Source organism: Balaenoptera physalus, assembly GCF_965194825.1.
Source record: "Balaenoptera physalus genome assembly, chromosome: 20".
In the NCBI taxonomy this organism is placed as follows: Eukaryota; Metazoa; Chordata; class Mammalia; order Artiodactyla; family Balaenopteridae; genus Balaenoptera; species Balaenoptera physalus.
Genome location: NC_138901.1, coordinates 47,081,639 through 47,098,092, shown reverse-complemented (window position 1 = coordinate 47,098,092; position 16,454 = coordinate 47,081,639). Strand labels below are relative to the sequence as shown.

The 16,454-nt window shown below is 41.3% G+C and overlaps 2 protein-coding genes across 4 annotated transcripts in view; both read right to left on the bottom strand.

Annotated features, from left to right (window-relative positions):
- The window catches only part of EVI2B (ecotropic viral integration site 2B), a 449,729-nt gene extending 434,648 nt beyond the window's left edge, over window positions 1–15,081 (bottom strand). The window contains exon 1 of the mRNA XM_082442288.1: window positions 8,862–15,081. The gene's annotated coding sequence lies outside the window, so the exon portion shown is untranslated. The remainder of the gene's footprint in view (window positions 1–8,861) is intronic.
- Window positions 1–16,454, bottom strand: part of COPRS (coordinator of PRMT5 and differentiation stimulator) — a 48,126-nt gene that overhangs the window by 18,449 nt on the left and 13,223 nt on the right. The gene's annotated exons all lie outside the window — the stretch shown is intronic.

Sequence of the window (16,454 nt, the reverse complement as noted above, 5' to 3'; positions counted from 1 at the left end):
GGTGCGCGGCCTTCTCATTAAGGTGGCATCTCTTGTTGTGGAGCACGGGCTCTAGGTGCGCGGGCTTCAGTAGTGGCGCACCGGCTTAGTTTCTCCACGGCATGTGGGATCTTCCTGGACTAGGGATCGAACCTGTGTCCGCTGCATTGGCAGGCAGATTCTTAACCACTGCGCCACCAGGGAAGTCCCCCCAACTATTTTAGAGTATACATTTTTTCAGAAATACATGGAACATTTAAGAAATTTAATTATATTCAGGTCTTAACAAATTTCAAAAGTTTGATATCCTGTAGACCACTTTTTCTGACAACAGTACAATTAAATTTGAACTCAATTACAAACAGAAAACTAGGGGGAATAAACGTGTTTGGAAATTAAGAGGCATATTTTTTAAAGTCATGGGTTAAATAATATATCAGTGGAAATTTTAAAAATACTTAGAATTCTACAATAACAACAGTACTACATGTTAAAACTTATAGAGTTTACCTAAAGCATTACTGTGCTAGTAGGAAATGTATACTTTTATATGTTTTTTTTACATAATAAGTTTTTTAAAATAGATAGAAAAACTAATAGTAGAACAAACCCAAAGAAAGTTGGAAGAATGGGAATTATATAAATAAGAGCAGAGAATAATGAAATATAAAATAAACATACACAGAAGGATCAACAAAACCAAAACTATGGGGTTTTTTTTTTCCTTTTTTCTTGGCCACACTGTGTGGCATATGGGATATGGGATCTTAGTTGTGTGGCACGTGGGATCTTAGTTCCCCAGCCAGGGATTGAACCTGCTCCCCTTGCATTGGAAGCACAAAGTCTTAACCACTGGACCACCAGGGAAGTCCCAAAATTATGTTATTTTAAAAGATTAATAACACTAACAAACCTCTGTCAAAATTGATCAAGAAAAAAATAACAGAAGGCATAATATTAGGAATGAAAAATGGCATATAACTGCAGGTGCCACATAGATTGAAAAGATGGAGAATATTATATACAATTTTATGCGAATAAGTTTGAAAACAGAAACATATGGACAAATTCCTAGAAAAATAAGCTGACTCAAGAAGAAATTTAAAATCTGAATAATCCTATAACCATTAAAGAAATTGAATTAGGGACTTCCCTGGTGGTCCAGTGGGTAAGATCCCGTGCTCCCAATGCAGGGGGCCTGGGTTCAATCCCTGGTCAGGGAACTAGATCCTGCATGCATGCTGCAACTAAGAAGCACGCATGCCGCAACTAAGAAGTCTGCATGCTGCAACTAAGAAGTCTGCATGCTGCAACTAAAAGATCCCGCATGCCACAACTAAGACCTGGTGCAGCTAAAATAAATAAATAATAAATATTAGAGAATAAAGACACAGACCTACTAGAGAATGGACTTGAGGATATGGGGAGGGGGAGGGGTGAGATGTGACAGGGTGAGAGAGTGTCATGGACATATATACACTACCAAATGTAAAACAGATAGCTAGTGGGAAGCAGCCACATAGCACAGGGAGATCAGCTCGGTGCTTTGTGATCACCTAGAGGGGTGGGATAGGGAGGGTGGGAGGGAGGGAGGTGCAAGAGGGAAGAGATATGGGAACATATGTATATGTATAACTGATTCACTTTGTTATAAAGCAGAAACTAACACACCATTGTAAAGCAATTATACTTCAATAAAGATGTTTAAAAAAAAAAAAACCACAAAGACAGTGAAAAAAAAAAAAAAAAAAGAAGAAAGAAAGAAATTGAATCAGTAGTTTAAAATCTCACCACAAAGAAAACGCCAGGTCCAGACGGTTTTATTAGTAACTTCTATCATTCAAGGAACAAATAACTCCAATATTTAAACTCCAATATTAACTCTTTAAAATTACAGTAAAGGAAGAAACACTCCCCAATTTATTTTATATTAAAATTAATACCAAAACTGATATGAACAGTGCACAAAAGAAAAATTATGAGACAATTTCACTGACAAACATAGACACAAAACTCTTCTTAAAAAATTAGCAAACAATTCCAGCAATGTATAAAACAATCTTGACCAAGTTCAGCTTATTGCAGGAATCCAAGATTGTTTTAATGTTAGAAGACCAATTCATATAATTCAAAGATTTAAAGGAGAAAAATGATATGATCATCTCAGTAAATGGAAAATTTTTGATAAATTTAAATATTCATTCATGAAAAAAATATTTTAAAAATCCTTAGAAATCTAGTAGAATTTCCTCAACCCCTAAAGAGTATCTACAGAAAATTGGCAACAAAAATCCTATTTAATGTGAAACATTGAATGTTTTCCCTTTGAGGCCAAGAAAAGAATGTCGGCTAACATTTTCATTCAGCACTGTATTGGAGGAAGAGAGCTAAAGGTATAAGGATTGGAAAACAATAAATCAAACATTCAATATTCATATATATTATCGCTACATGGAAAACACAAAAATCTATAGAGAAATTATTCGTTTTAGTAAGATTTCAGCAAGTTGGCTGAATAAGAAATTAATATACAAAAGTCAATGAATTTCTACAATCAGTAACAAATAAAAAAGTAATTATTAAAAAGATAATCATGCCAAAAATATAAACTGAAATGAATAAATCTAACAAAAACTATGTAAGTGCTTTATGGAGAAAATTATAAAATTCTTTTGAAAAACATTAAAGATCTAAATAAATGGGGACTTTTCAATTTTAATATACTTTTCTTCTAAAATGCTCAAAATTAACTCTTTGGAAACATATAAAAACTATTTTAATTTTTAAATATTTTTATTATATTCATTCAAACATCGCTGGCCCATCTACAGGGTATCCAGACAGAAACAATTATGATTAAATTCGGTCATATTTACTACATTGCCAATTTCAGTAACAGGAATTACATAGTTGTACACGTATTTTTATATACATTTACACATATGTATTTTCTGATCTTGCCATTAAGAAGGTGCATTTGTCAAGGCAGAAGGATGGAATACATTTAGCACTTTGTTAGCCTGATTCACAACTTTTAAATATTTGGACAGATGGTATGTGGGCCTCCTTTTGCCTTCTTGTCATGGGATCCTCTGACATTAGGGGCAGGCCTGATAAGAGGTATTGTGGTGGTCCTGGCTGTGGGCAAGGAACCCATTTCTGGTTTCCGCAGACTGTCTCAGCAGGCGCCAGCCCAGGTGAGTCAGGATATCTGCCCTGTTTGGAAACGTCAATCAAACTCCATGAAACTGGTTCCTGGAAGGAAGCTAGTGGACCTTCAGGGCAAACCTACTCAAGCTGCCAAGAGGGAAACAAGCATTCAAAGCCTCTCACTCTGGGGCTATGTTGAGTCAGGGCTGGAAGACGGGCGTTTGTTGCAGGAGGTTCTAGAGACGAGGCTGGGGATCACAAAAAGGAGACAGAAAAGCCATTGCTCCTTTCTGTCTGTGCATGAGCAAAGCTGAAATTCATCCAACAAATATTTCCAGAGTGCTAATCGTGGTCATCATCATCAAAATAGCTAAGATATATTAAGCACTTATGTCCCGGGACCTGGTGAGGTGACTTTTACATATAACCATGTACAATACATGTTATACACAACAGTCAGATGAATGGGGTACTAGTATTTTCCCAGTTTTACAGATGAGGAAACGGAGGCTTGATGTTAAGTGACTTATCCAGGGTCATAAAATTTGTACATGACAGAGCTAGGATTTGAATCAGGAGAAACTTGGGTGAATCTGGAGAAACTTGAGTCTACACATTGGGCCACAAGCCAGTACCAAAGTTATAGAAGTGAGTCATGGTCTACTGGGAATGTCAAATATGCACATAGATGTGTTTTGATACCTCAACTTGGATAAAACTAGATGATCACGAAGGACATCTAAATGAAGCAAAGTTAATGACCTGGGAGTGATGGGGCATGTTGGAAGTACAGTGAGGGGTCTATCAGACTCTAGAAAAGAAACACACAGAAACAGCATGGGTGAGTAGTAACCAAGTTAGCTTAATATTGGATTGTGGAGGACTTCTAATGCCTAGTTAAAGGAGTTTGGACTTTATCTTCCAGTTAATGGTAAGGTAGAGGAGTGACAAACAGCCTTAAGATTCATTTGTCTCCTCTGTGTTGGGTGAATGCAGTAGACACAACCAATGACAAGATGACCAGTGGACCAGTGAGGAAGCCCATGGCACACAATGACGTGGCCTTATGGTGGGTGTTGGCCATCAGATAGGGAGAAAGGAATGGTTACAATGAGCTTGGCAAAGAAAGGATGGATAGGGCTTGCAGCTGTTTAGCTGGCCAAGGGGGAAACTAGTTAAGATTAAGACCAGGAATAATACTAGGGTACTACCAGGAATGCAATGTAGCCTCTAAAAATGATAGTTACGAACACTACATAGCAATTCAAGGAAATGCTTAAAAGGGTAAGTGAAAGGACCAGAATTTTTACATTCACACGTACCTATGATTACAAATCTCTTTTTAAAGCCCCAGAAAAAATACGCCCAAACAAATTAAGTGAATCATCCTATCCCAAAATCTTATTTCTACTCGGTTAGTGTTATGGAGTGAACTGTGTTCCCCCCGCCTAAAATTTGTATGTTGAAGCCCTAACCCCCAATGTAACTGTATTTGGAGATAGGGCCTTTAAAGAGGTAATTAAGGTTAGATGAGGTCATGAGGGTGGGGCCCTGATCCTATAGGACTGCTGACCTTATAAGAAGGGGAAGAACACCAGAGTTCTCCCTGCGCACACAAACAAAGAAAAGGCCATGTGAGCACAGAGCAGGAAGGCACCATCTACAAGCTGGGGAGAGAGGCCTCACCAGAAGCTAATACCACCTACACCTTGATCTTGGACTCCCAGCCTCCAGAGCTATGAGGAGATACATTTCTGTTGTTTAAGCTACCGAGTCTGTGGTATTTTGTTATAACAGCACAAGCAGACTATTGTAATACAGTTAGCCAGCCAGTCACCAAATCCTGTCAACTCTTTTTTTTTTTTTTAAATAAATTTATTTATATATTTTTGGTTGTATTGGGTCTTCGTTGCTGTGCTTTCTCTAGTTGTGGCGAGCTGGGGCTACTCTTCGTTGCTGTGCGCGGGCTTCTCCTTGTGGTGGCTTCTCTCGTTGTGAAGCCCAGGCTCTAGGCACGCGGGCTTCAGTAGTTGTGGCACGCAGGCTCAGTAGTTGTGGCTCTCGGGCTCTAGAGCGCAGGCTCAGTAGTTGTGGCACACGGGCTTAGTTGCTCCGCGGCATGTGGGATCTTCCCGGACCAGGGCTCGAACCCATGTCCCCTGCATTGGCAGGCAGATTCTTAACCACTGTGCCACCAAGGAAGTCCCCTGTCAACTCTTACCTTTGCAATTCTTGCTTTCTTCCTCACCATGTCCACTGCCAGCGTAGCTCAAGATCATCTTGTGCCCAGATGATGCAGTTGACTCTCTTATCTTTGACTCTGTACTTCCTGACTTGCTTCTTTTTTTTTTTTTCACATTCATTCTTTGGTCCTAGTTTAATCCACTTTTTCCTCAGAAATTGACAGGCATCCCTACTGCACATCACAGTTACTAAAGAACTTTTAAAACAGTTGTAATTGCTTTCTTGATCTTTTCTAAATAGCTCCAATCATATCAGTTATTTTACATATAAAGCATTTTGAATCTCTTTAATGATCCAACCTGTTCTCCTTTTTATGTGCTTCTGATTGGCAAACACCCTCTTCAATTACAGCACTTATAAATGAATATGATTTTCAGAGTATGGTTTTACGAGTATAGATTAGAGTTTACATAAGACTTTTCTCCATCTATATCATGTTAAAAAATATGAGTACATCCTTGCTCCCAGTCCAAAACAGTTAGACTCTAATACTCTTCTGCATCCATTTTTATTTATTTTAATGGCCTTTTCCTCATCTATAGTTTTTTTTATTTTTAATTTTTTTTTTTTACAGTAGGTTCTTGTTGGTTATCTACTTTAAATATAGCAGTGTGTACATGTCAATCCCAAACTCCCAATAAATCCCTCCCCCGCACCCTTCCCTCCTGGTAACCATAAGTTTGTTCTCTAAGTCTGTGAGTCTGTTTCTGCTTTGTAAATAAGTTCATTTGTATCTTTTTTTTAGATTCCGCATAAAAGCAATATCATATGATATTTGTCTTTCTCTGTCTGACTTATTTCACTTAGTATGACAATCTCCAGGGTTATCCATGTTGCTGCAAACGGCATTATTTCATTCTTTTTAATGGCTGAGTAATATTCATTGTATATATGTACCACATATATACAATGACTTGCTTCTCATATTCCCAGCCACCAATCCCTACCTTGCCCCCTCCTGACTATCATCTCAAACATCTGAAATGTTTGAATCTGATGCCTGGTATTTTCCTCTAGTACCAACCCTTGGCTCCCTCATTCCAGAACTCCCTGCACTCACCTCAAAGGTGCAAGTTCTCTGACCTCTCCAGGTGAATTAGACTTTTGCATTGTAAGTGCCCTTCATGCACATGTGTCAGTAATATCGGTAGGATCTATTCCTAGCCGTGAAATTTTGCTAGGGCAGCTGACGCGTTTTAAAATGTACACTTTAAATTTTGACAGACACCATCAGATGGTCTTCTATAGGACTTGTACCAGATTAAACTCTACCCAAACACATATAAAAGAACCTGTTTCCCCATACCATCATCAGCACAGTCTTAACCATGTCTTTGATCTTTGACAGACTGAAAGGTAAAAATAGAATTCCACTTTTGTTTCAATATAAATCTTTCTGATGACAAAGGCTGAGTCATCCATTTCAGACAAGCACTCAAGTAGCCGGCATGAAGACAGTCTCTTTCCACGTTTCCTGCCTCATCTCTGTGGGTCTTTCCTTAGCTCCACATTCCCAGACTTCTATTGCAGACAGAATTTTCCACATGGAGGGGAAGAGGACCACCACAGCCTTAAGCCTACATCATCCCAGCTTACCAAACACACTTCGTTCTCCCAGCACCCATAGGTCAAATTCCAGGAAGGAATGTGACTGGCCTTTCTTGGGTCAAGTGTTTACTCCTGAGTCAGTCACTCTGGCCAAGAGGAAAGGAGATTCCACTAGGCCAGGGCTAGGTCATGATACAGTAGTTTGCAAGAGCAAGAGAAGCCCCTATTATCAGAAGAGGAAAGAGGTATTGAGCAGATAAAAACAAATGTCTCCTCTTCCAGGTAACACCTGCGCTGATGGAACCCAGCACACAGGGCACCTTCCCCAGTGTCACGCTCACTGACTTTGCCACATCCCAGCAGGAATGAATCGGATGGCACCGCCCCCCAAGAAAGAGCCCGGCATGCTGTGCTGCCCCGCATCTCCGGGGCCATAGGTAACCTATTCTGCTTGGTAATCCAGGAGAGGAGCATTTGAGCTCTTCTTGGAACAACGGGAATGTTTTTCTACTAACAGTGATTTGTACAAACTTGGCAGTGGGGTTTTACAGAGAAAGGAAAACAGACACTGACATCTCTGATGCGAAACTGTGAGTCCTCCCAGAACAAAGCTGAGCCTCGGTTGGACAGGAAGTATTGGGGTTTGTGATGCAAAGAAGGAAAGTCTGCTGGCTTTAAAGGTTAGGCTAACACTGGTTTAGAGCACAAAGTAAGTCTACAGAAGCTGCGTCCTGGGGGATCCTTTAAATACGACAAGCCGATGCTGGCAATGGAAAAGTGAATTGGGCACACGTGTACATTGTTGGTGGGACTGTAAACTAGTATAAGCCTTTCCAAGAGCAATTTGGCAATCCTGTCTCTAAAATGCCAATACCCTTTGACCCACAAATTTCATTTTCAAGAATCCACTCCAAGAAAACAATACAAAGTGCTGAAGATGCTTTATACAAAAAAGATGTTCACTATGCTTATTATTTATAACAGTGAAAGTTTAGAAACAACATAAAGTAACAGTTAGATACATTATGGTAAATCCTCCCCATGGGATATTTCTCAGTAATTAAAAACAAAGTCTAGTCAGTTCACAGAAAACAAAATATAAGTGGCTTTGAAAGATTATTCAGGGCTTCCCTGGTGGCGCGGTGGTTAAGAATCCACCTGCCAATGCAGGGGACACGGGTTCAATCCCTAGTCCAGGAGGATCGCGCATGCCGTGGAGCAACTGAGCCCGTGCGCCACAACTACTGAGCCTGCACTCTAGAGCCCACGAGCCACAACTACTGAGCCCACACGCCACAACTACTGAAGCCCGCGAGCCTAGAGCCCATGCTCCATAACAAGAGAAGCCACGGCCATGAGAAGCCCGCGCACCGCAACAAAGGGTAGCCCCCGCTCGCCGCAACTAGAGAAAGCCCGCACGCAGCAACAAAGACCCAACGCAGCCAAAAATAAAAATAAATAAAATAAATAAATTTATAAAAAAAAGATTACTCAGCCTTTCTCATGAAAAAGAAACTATGTTAAAAGTGGAATTTTTACCTTTCAGTTTGTCAAAGATCAAAGACATTGTTAACACTCTGCTGGTGATGGTATGGAGAAACAGGAACTTTTTTTTTTTTTAACTTATTTATTTTATTTACTTTTTTGGCTGTGTTGGGTCTTTGTTGCTGCACGCGGGCTTTCTCTAGTAGCGGGGAGCGGGGGCTACTCTTCGTTGCGGTGCACAGGCTTCTCATCGCGGTGGCCTCTCTTGTTGCAGAGCACAGGCTCTGGCACGCGGGCTTCAGTAGTTGTGGCACACGGGCTTCAGTAGTTGTGGCTCGCGGGCTCCAGAGCGCAGGCTCAGTAGTTGTGGCTCACGGGTTTAGTTGCTCCGCTCCACGTCCCCTGCATTGGCAGGCGGATTCTTAATCACTGCACCACCAGGGAAGCCCGGAAACAGGAATTTTTTTTTTTTTTAATTTATTTTTGACTGTGTTGGCTCTTCCTTGATGCGTGCAGGCTTTCTCTAGTTGTGGTGAGCGGGGGCTACTCCTAGTTGCGGTGCGCGGGCCTCTCATTGCGGTGGCTTCTCTAGTTGCAGAGCACAGACAGGCTCTAGGCGTGCACACTTCACTAGTTGTGGCACGAAGGCTCAGGAGTTGTTGTTCGCGGGCTCTAGAGAGCAGGCTCAGTAGTTGTGGCGCACAAGCTTAGTTGCTCCGCGGCATGTGGGATCTTCCCGGACCAGGGCTCAAACCCGTGTCCCCTGCATTGGCAGGCGGATTCTTAATCACTGTGCCACCAGGGAAGCCCCGAAACAGGAACTTTTATATGCTACTGGGTAGAGTTTAATTGGGTACAAGTCCTATAGAAGGCAATCTGATGGTGTCTATCAAAATTTAACGGGTGTACATGTTAAAATGCATCAGCTGCCCTAGCAAAATTTCACTGCTACAAATTTATCCTACAGACGTGACTGACACGTGCATGAAGGGCAGCACTGTTGCTTGAAACACTGTCTATAGGAACCAAAGAAAGGAATAGTCTTCAGTAGCAGACTGGATAATATATTATGGTACATCCATGAAATATATTTTATCAGCCATTAAAAAGACCATGTCAAAATCATATGTGCTTTTGTGGGATGACTTCCAAGATACATTAAGTGAAACAGACAAGAAAGCAAGGTGCAAACTAGTATGTCTGGCACTCTATTATTTGTGTAGAAAAGCCCATTTATGTTTGAATATGCATAGAATTTCTCTGGATACACAAGAAAATTATGACAATGGTTCCTCTGGAGAGGATGACTGAGGTCAAGGGTGGGAAAGAGACTTTTTATTGTACACCCTGCCCTATTCGAATTTTTTAAAATCATGAGTATGTGTTTCCTTTTCAAAAAAAAGACAATAAAAATAATACAATACATAGGCTAAAAAAGGATGTCTATATATGTTTACAGTTATATAAATAAATATCTATATTATAACAAGCAAAAAAAGAAATTAAAATTATTCATAGAGTATATTCAGTTATGTGAAAAGAGAAAAATGTTTAGAAGAAAATAAGAAAATGTACTAAAATGTTACCCTTGAAACTAAGAGTGAGTCATCTTTCAACTTTTTCTGTCGTTTCCAAAATGTGTTTAATAATCACATTGTACTCTTATAACAGAAAAAAATAAACTTTAAAAAACTGTGTTAAATTAAAATATAGTATCAATCCATCTTTATAGTCTAAATGCAGAAGGTAAAATCAGGTGAGACAAGAGGTATTAACTTTTCAACTCCATGATTCTGCATTAATGAAGTTTGCTGTGGTTTACTAACTCCTTTTCACTTTTTTGGGCTTGGCAACTGCTACCGATAAAGACAAGACCTAGTTCATAAATCAGTCTCAAGAAAACTATTTATAATACCCAGTACCAATGGATATGCAGTTGGATGAGCTTTTTCAGACATTACTGCATTCAAATTGATACCACCTTTTTGGAAAGCAACTTGGCTACATGAATCTGAAGCTATAAAGAGTGTTTATGCCCCGTGACCCAGTAATTTGACTTCTGGAATCTTAAGGAAAAAACCTGAAATACCGGAGAAGTTTACACATAAAGGTCTTAATTAAGAATGGTATGCAATCATAAAAAATTACAATTACGAATAACATGTAGCAACATGGGGAAATGTTTATGATACAGCGTTAAGTGAAGGAAAAAGAATACAGAAAAGTCCATATCCTACTATTACAACTGCTTCATAAAATATGTGTGGAAAAATCCCAGAAGAGTTTTACACCAACATGGTCACAGTGCTTATGTTCAGGTGGTGGGACCTTGGGGGAATTCTTGATATTTTTCTCCTTTTCTCTTTTCCAAAATGTTTATAATGTATTTTTAATAATTTCAAATACGTAAAAATTTGAAGTCTGGGCTGTTTCACAGGAAATAATGACTCTCTATGTTATCGTGTCTCTAGTTCCCTTAACTGAAAATAAAAGTCCTTCCTCTCATGTAATAATAACGGTCACTGATATTTATTAAGCAACTACTTTCTGCCAAGCTCTTTACACATTTTAGTTCAATGACTTCAGTGAAGTAGAAATTCTTATTATATACCATTTTGCAGATGGGGAAAACTGAGGCTCACACCGGCTAAATGACACAAGCAAGAGGTGACAGCATCAGGATTCAAACCCACGTCCTTCTAGCTTTAAACCCAGTTCTTTCCACCATTATATTGTCACAATAACTACCCAAAACAGTTCTCAGGGTCCAGGGTGTGCCAGGGAGAGTACTAATGCTTTACACACATTCTCTCATTTAATAACACTGTAGATGTAGACGGTGTCCTCATTTTACAAATGAGGAAACAGTGGCTGAGGGAGGTTAGGTCACCAGTACAGCTGGTAAGAGGTAGAATCGGGATTCTTTTTTTTTTTTTTTTTTAATATATTTTTCGGCAGCGCTGCAGGGCATATGGGATCTTAGTACCCCAACCAAGGATCGAACCCACGCCCCCTGCAGTGGAAGCGCAGAGTCTTAATCACGGGACCGCCAGGGAAGTCCCAGAACCGGGATTCTAACCCAAGTTGGCCTGTGTTGGGAACCACGACACTGTCGTGCCTTCCCATGACAAGGAAAACCCCAAACCCTCCGAGCCCAGGATGCAGGGCGCCATCCCTGGTGCAGCCACTGTCAGAAAGGAAGCACCTGGCAGGAAGGTGAATGCAACAGGAGGAGGTGGGCTCCCGGGGCTCCCCCGCTGGGCAGGGCCGGCTCTGCACACACTGCACACCTGAGGCCCCCGGCTGGTTGAGCTGGCGCTGTGCACAGACATCAGGCCAGCACACATGTCACGTCCTCCCGCCGGCGCTGACAGGGCTGGTGCTAATCTGCCCAAAGGCCTCAAGAAGAGCCCTTAAAGCTGTCTTTAAGGACTCCTGGTTCTGGGAGGTATGGGGAGACAACACCGCCTCCTCCATGGTGGAAAATTCCAGGGCCACCTGGCTTGGCAAGAGAAAGTGATGTCTAGCCTCCTTGACCCCCAGGAGCCAGAGGGCCCAGGACAAGGCTGAAGCCCTATGCCTGGACCCAGAGGCTGAGCCAACAATATGAGCCAGGGCTCCAACTCTCTGGGAAACAGGAAGTTCAGGTCAGCCTGGGGGTGGTGGGAGGGGGGGACCAAACCAGAGGGACTCAGGCCAGAGGCCAAGTGAGACCAAGGGGCCTCTGAGATGTGGACACAGCTGAGTGGACAGGCCAGCACCGAGGAGAGCTCTGAGGCTACGGAGTGTTAGGAACACTCACAGACTGCTGGGAGGAGTAGTGGACCCAAGTATTTGGAAGATAGTTTGGCATTACCCAGTACACACACACTCTATGAACAGGCAGTTCTACTCGTCATAATGCACCTGGAGAATCTCTTCCACCACATGGGCCCCAGGATGTTCACAGCAGCACTGCTCATAAAAACAAAAGCTGCAAACAGCCCAAACACCCGTGGACATGAGAATGGGTTAAAATATATATATTCTCTATTCAGGAACAGACTTGTGGTTGCCAAGGGGGAGGTGGGTGGGGGAGGGAGGGACTGGGAGTTTGGGGTTAGTAGAAGCAAACTATTACATATAGGATGGATAAACAACAAGTTCCTACTCTATAGCACAGGGAACAATATTCAATATCCTGGGATAAACCATAATGGAAAAGAATACAAAAAAGAATGTATATATGTGCATAACTGAGTCACTTTGCTGTACAGCAGAAAGTAACACTTTGTAAATCAACTATATTTTAATTAAAAAATTAAAAAATATATATATATATATTCTCTATTCATACAAGGGAATACTACATAGCCATAAAAATAAATATGCTATAACTTCATGAGTGAATCCCATAAACACAATGTTAAACAAATAAGGGAAATCACAATATAATATATACGGTGTGGTTTCATTTAATAGAAGTCCAAAAAACTCTCCAGACTAAACAATGTATTGATTGGGAAGGAGAAAAGGGGAAGGGGGGTTGTTGGCCAAGCCCTAAGCCTCTGTCTTCAGGACCTTCTTTTAGGGACCCAAGTTACCAGCACAAGGGCAGATCCTCACCCACAGACTCACCATGTCCATACTCTTGTCTCCGCTACCCACCCAGCATCCGTGGCCCTTTTCCCATGTCCAATGTCAGTCTCTTCCCTCCTCCCTGCCCCTCCCCCAGTCTCTGGGGAATTGATAAATTGCCCTTCATTTCATATTTCTTACCACTGGCATTCCACATTTGTCATCTCCTCTCCCAAACCAGACCCAGGGCCTGGCAGATCATTGAGAGCACACAGAAAGGCCACCTGAACTGGGAGCTTTCTCCCCTCACAGTCATGAACTCCATCAAAACAGAGATGGTCTGTCAGTTAACGTGGAATCACAGAATCTTTGAGGCCATCCGCCCCTAAGCCCTTATTTTATCAGGTGAGAAGCTGAGGCCCAGGGGGTCCGTGTGATGTGACTGGTCTAAAATCACAGCTAGTTTGAAGGCAGGACCAAGGATTCCTGAACCCCAGTCTTTTCTCCTACAATGTGCTGTCTCCCTAAAGCTGACGTTGAACGGACTTCTGATTCTGGCCACAGAGCCGACTAGACACCCCAAACTACTTCCTGCTGAAACAGTCAAAAGGCTGGACAAAACATTTTCAGTCCTTTAAAGGCACCAAGTGAGATGGCATAAAGGGTTAAGAATAGTCAGAGGCCAAAGAGGAAGGGAAAGCAGGAAACCGGAGAGAATGTAGAAGCTGGCTTTCTCCCTGAGGACCTGTGTCAAACCCACATGATCTTGAGCACTGGTTTTCAAGGCCTCACAGAGTGCGTGGACAAGGAGACAAACCCCAGCCCGGTCAAGGTGAAGAATTAAATGGAGAGCTTCCCATAAGGCTGGGCCCTATATTCAGTACAAGAGTGGGCGAGAAATAAACTCCTTTTCCCCCCAGAGGAGCAAGGAAAATTGCCCATGTTAAACACTGGAAGCAGGTGGGAAGGAAAACAAACAAACAAAAAACCTTTACCGTGAGAATTCTTTAACCACAAGCCAGCTCTTATATATATTTTTTAAAGATAAATTCTTTCTTTTTTTTTTTTTTTTGGCTGCACCGCACATTATGCGGGATCTTAGTTCCCCGACCAGAGATTGAACCCGTGCCCCCTGCACTGGAAGTGCAGAGTCTTAACCACTGGACCGCCAGGGAAGTCCCAGCTCTTATATTTAAATTCAGAGATAGTGGGCAAAAATCCTCAAGCTGATTGAGCAAGACTCTGGGGGGGTGGGGGAGGCAAGAGAGTTAGCCGTAAGACTCTCTGGGACAGAGCATTCCGGGCAGGCAGAGGTGATCGCCAACTCAAAGGCCCTAAGGCAGACTCATGCCAGGCTTGTTCCAGGAACACGAGAAGGCCCAAGGGGCTGGGGTAGAGAGAGCCAAGGAGAAGTAGAAGGAGATGAAATCACAGGAATAACAGGAGACCAGGTTGGCCAAGGCCTGGCGTGCTGTCGTAAGACCTTGGACTCTTCCTCCGGAGTGTGGGTCCATTGGAGGAGTTTGAGCAGAGGATTAACATGGTCTACCTTATGCACACAAGGATCACCCTGTGGCGATGGTAGCACAACAACATGAATGTACTTAACGCCACTGAACCATACCCGTTAAAATGGTAAATTTTATGTTATGCATATTTTACCACAATTTTTTTTAAAAAGATCACCCTGGCAGCTGCTGTGCTCATATGTGGAATGGAAGCTGGAACACCAAATAGGAAGACATTCCAGGAATCTAGGTGAGAAACGATGGCTCCAGCAAGGATGGCAGCAGGATAAAGGATGAGGTCATATTTTGGATGTGTTGGATGTCAGGTATCAAAAAAGGGAAGATCGTGGTGACTCCCAGGTTTCTGGCCTGAGCAATTGGAAGGACAAAGTTGCCATCGACTAAAGAGGGAACAGGTTTATAGGAGAACGTAAGAGTTAAGTTTGGGGCTTACTGGGTTTGAGATAGCTATTAAACATTCGGGTGGAAATGTCACGTGTTAGTGAAGATGTGGAGCAAGTAAAACTTTCACATATTTCTGGGGGAGTGAAAATTGCAACAACCTTGGAAAACCCTTTGGCAGCATCTATGACCCAGTGATTCCATTCCTAGGTATTCTTAGCATTCTTTGTAATAACCCAGAACTGGACATGACCCATCAACAATAGATTAGATAAAATTGATATATTCACATAATGACATTTTATCGAGCAATGTGAATGAGCGAGCTACTGCTATGCAGTAATGTGGATGAATCTCTCATTAGAGAATATAATCTTCACAAAGTACGAAGCCAGACAGAAAAAGAAGATGAATCTGATCCAGCAAACCCACTCCTGGGCATCTATCTGGAAAAAACGAAAACTCTAATTTGAAAAGATACATGCATCCCAATATTCATAGCAGCACTATGTACAATAGCCAAGGCATGGAAGCAACCTAAATGTCCATCGACAGATGAATGAATAAAGAAAATGTGGTATATATGTACAACGGAATATTACTCAGCCATAAAAAAAGAATGAAATAATGCCATTTGCAGCTAAGTGAAGTAAGCCAGACAGAGAAAGACAAATATCATATGATATCACTTATATGTGGAATCTAAAAAAAATGATATAAATGAACTTATTTATAAAACAGAAATAGACTCACAGGCATAGAAAACAAACAAATGGTTACCAAAGGGGAAAAGGGGGGGAAGGGACAAAGTAGGAGTTTGGGATTAACAGATACACACTACTATATATAAAATAGATGAACAACAAGGACCTACTGTATAGCACAGGGAACTATATTCAGTATCCTGTAATAACTTGTAATGGAAAAGAATCTGAAAAAGAATACATATATATAACTGGATCACTTTGCTATATACCTGAAACATTGTAAATAAACTATACTTCAATTTAAAATAATTAATTAATTTTTTAAAAAAGAATATGAATCATGTGCCCAATGTTAAAGTTTGAAAACAGACAAAATTGGTGTTCAAACAAAAATCTGTACACGAATGTTCATAGCAGCACTATTCATGATCGCCAAAAGGTGGAAACAACCCAAATGTCCATCAACTGATGAATGGATACAGAAATGTGGTGTAGAAATACAACAGAATGTTATTCAGCCGTAAAGAAGGAATGAAGTACTGACACATGCTACAACATGGATGAACCTTGAAAACATTTTGCTAAGTGAGAGACACCAGACACAAAAGGCCATATATCGTGTGATTCCATTTATATGACATGTCCAGAAATGGCAAGTCCATAGAGACATAAAGCAGATTCGTGGTTGCCAGGGGCTAAGGAGAATGGGGGATGGGGAGTGACTGCTAATAGGTGTGGGGTTTCCTTTTGAAGTGATGAAAATGTTCTGAAACTAGGTCACGGGGATGTTTGCACAACACTATGAGTGTACTAAATGCCACTGAATTGTATGCTTTGAAATGTTTAAGATGATAAATTTAAGTATTTTATGCAA